Source organism: Etheostoma cragini, chromosome 7 (genome assembly GCF_013103735.1).
Source record: "Etheostoma cragini isolate CJK2018 chromosome 7, CSU_Ecrag_1.0, whole genome shotgun sequence".
NCBI classification, from domain to species: domain Eukaryota; kingdom Metazoa; phylum Chordata; class Actinopteri; order Perciformes; family Percidae; genus Etheostoma; species Etheostoma cragini.
The window spans coordinates 21,526,163-21,529,677 of record NC_048413.1 but is presented as its reverse complement, the minus strand read 5'-3'; positions in this window follow the sequence as shown (position 1 = coordinate 21,529,677).

Sequence of the window (3,515 nt, the reverse complement as noted above, 5' to 3'; positions counted from 1 at the left end):
CAACTTCGCTTGTAATGAGAGGCGTACCGCGCAGGCGTGGCTTTGTGTGTGAACTTCTTTTTTTCTCCCCGATGAGATAGTCTTCCGCCCCTGCGCATGCGTGAGAAAACCCCTGGTTGAATGAAGGTGCTTTGACATCTGAGAAGCTTTGACTCACAGGAGGATCCCATCAGTGCTTGGGTAGCCTATGGCAATGTGAGACACTTTGCATACAGTAACTATATGCGTATATATTTTTTTTTTATTTTACCAATGGAGGAACATCACCCCACATTTGTCAAGTCATATGCCCCCATTAAAAAAAAAAACTATCAGAGGGAGCCCTCAGTAATAGTTTGTTGAAGTAGCATATGTCAATCATTTACCACTGACTACATACTATTATATAACTGGAGTCAATTGGACTCATCCTCCTGTGAACCTAAACAGAATACGCTGTATAGAAAAAATGAATGGGTGTACTAATGACGTAGTAGTCACCACTAATTGCTCTTTATTTGTCTCAAAATGGTACCATTTACGTCAGTAAAATAATACTACATGCAGGCATTTAGTCATACATGAGGGTTTGCCGAGTTGAGCCCCCTCCATTTTAACAGATTTTAAAAAAGTTGTGTAGAAGATGCTCTCTTAAGCCTGCAGGAAACAGGAAACTAAGGCCCTGTTGTAGGCAAATCTGAATCTTAATGATAAGAACGTTGAGGCTGTGATGAGCTCCAGTAAAGCAATACGCTGTGACATAAGTTAGAACCTGTATAGACCCCATTACGTTTTAATCTCTCAATTATTGCCCTGACGTGAAGCAGTTTTAATGATTCTGTAAATCAGAATAGATTACAGTCTTAAATATTTTATGTTTAAGAGAGATTTTTTAAAATCATAAAGTCTACTTTTTGGCCCATATACTTAACAGGAAATTATAAATGCATTTCAAACTAACTTTAAAAAAAATGACTGTTCTGATACTTGCCAATCTATGCCAAAGAGCACTAAAAGTACATTATTGTCCCGTTAGGTTGTCACCTGTCAATAACAAACCAATTACCACAGTTTGTACACTGAAAGGGCATATATTTAGCTTAATCTGGGGCAATTGAAAAAACAAACATCAGGGACTTATGTATCTACAAAGCACATGGGATTGCTCAACACGTTAGTGCAAATAGAACGGCCTACTTTCCATTAGTCTTAAAGATATTCTCAAATAAGGTTAGCTGTGTGGCAAAAAAAAAACTTCAGTCAAACCAAATCCCTTTCACAGTAAGAGTCTTTGAGTTGACGTCATGTACTGTATGTCATAAGAAGAAACCTGAATATTTGTCAGCAATGGATTGTTAGATCTGTTAGGATCACTGATTAGTATCTGATATGACTGCACCTTATTCTCAACTGCACTATATTAAATATGGATATTTATACTCCCAACTGTATGTATTGAGATATTTATATTTTCCGTTATTTTTGGCATATATTTATATTTATCACTCTACATGCTCTGCACACCCATATAGGCATTTTTATTTATATAGCTAATATCTCCATTTTCTACAGTGTTTTTAATTGTTTCTGTGCTATATTTTTTTAAGCTGTGAACTCTGCACTTAATTTCGTACAACAGTGTACAGTTAAATGCCAACAAAGAAATCTTGAATCTTAAAACAAATGCCTAAAATGAAACAATCGTGCATTAGAAGGTTTTGTTGACTAACAGGATGAGACACTAAACATTATATACAAACCCAAAAACCTGCCACAGTTTAACACAGAATTGAACAGAAGGTTTACAATTTGTCTAATTCGGCTTTAGCCTACCCTTAATGTGTTCTCTGGCCTTTTGCCTTTTACCTGTGGTGCAAGCTTTAACTAATATACTACTATACTACTAGTTGTCGGCTACAAAATGATGTGAAGGCTATTCAAAAACTTTGACCTGGTCTGAGCTGTGCTTTAAGCTAATAAGTAACATGAGTAATCAGGCCTATGTCCAAAGGTACAACTGGTAGTGATAAACATTGATGAGGGATATATAAAAGCGGCACCTTTTTTATTATTATTTTTCCTTAAAGGATTATCCCTGTATTTATGATACTTGCTTATTGTATTTTACTATTTGATCAAGGGGTTAACATCTGTTAAAAGCCTAAATGGGGAGTAACCTGACTTTCAGTTCATTTACTCCTCAATACATTTACTCATGCTATTCACAGTGGAAATGGATGTTACGTTTAGCTCATGATAAAAAACAATTACTGAACTAAATTTTGGGTTAAGCTCTGTTACTACACTATAGCATTTTTCTGCTTTTGTTACTATATTAAGCATGCATTAGAAAGGCAGAAGTGCGCTTGCGTCAAAATGCGGTAACAGGGGACACGCACAACTGCTATGCGCATGCGTTCAGCGTGCCTATCAGATGAGAACAGAGAAGTCTGGAAATCTCCTGAGGAGGTGACAGCGAGTACGCAGTCATTTTAATGGGCATTTTCACCTTATTCGGGCGCACATGGAGAACGGTCCTCCCTGTGTCTACTGAACTCGTCCTGATGTGGAACTTTATTCAGTTAAAAGTCCAATAAACCTTTGGGAGTACAATTTCATATTTTGGTGGATCGACTAGACACCAAAACTAAATTTCCTCTTCAGTGATTCTCAGACATGGATTATCTTGGGAACTGGACCGTCAGACTAATGTGCCCACTGTAATTTTACACGCCTTTTTGTCAAGGAATGACGGGACTATTAAAACAAAAACCCTCTCACGGAATATCTGTTTCTGACAGTCCGCAGCTATCAATAAAGACACATCTAATGGGCATAATACCTGCATCAAAATGTGGATGTAATTTGATGTGGGTGTCAAAGAGTGTATTTGTCACAAGAAGCAAGGCTTTATCGTTTTTGAGACAATGTAGCAAATACTTGAATGTTCAGGCAAATTAGATTCACAATCCTCTCTGGTGTTAAACAGCGAATTTGGTGTTGGTAAAACAATGTATAATAACGCGGGGCATTGCCTTTAACCTTTCCGAAAGTATTTGGAGGCTATGTCCGAGTAAAACCAGCCTTTTCTTTGTCTAACGCCATTTTGTGTGACATTACAGCACTAACGTTGTCGTCAGCCATTTTGCCTTTGCTTTTCAAGTAGACAACCTCCGGAGAGACAAAAGCAGATGATATTTTTAGGCCCATAGGTTGTGTGGAAATTGAGCTAGCGTTAACCGACAAAGAATTGATAATTAAAATTACCTACTGCCTAAGCTGTTTGGTATGGAGTTAATGTCTGTATTTCTTATTAACGTCTGCAGCTGTCAGGAACTGCATAACCGGTGAAAATTGCGAGCACTTTTGTTCAACGTGTTTAGTGCTCGCGTTCAAGCCATTTAGCTAGCTATTTGTTTTATGGTAAAGCTTTGATCGGAGCTGTTTTCGATAGTCCCATGAAATGTACCCCCTTTGAAGTTTATAATGTTGGCCTATGTAATTTCGGCCAATTGACAATCACAAAGAAAGTCTGA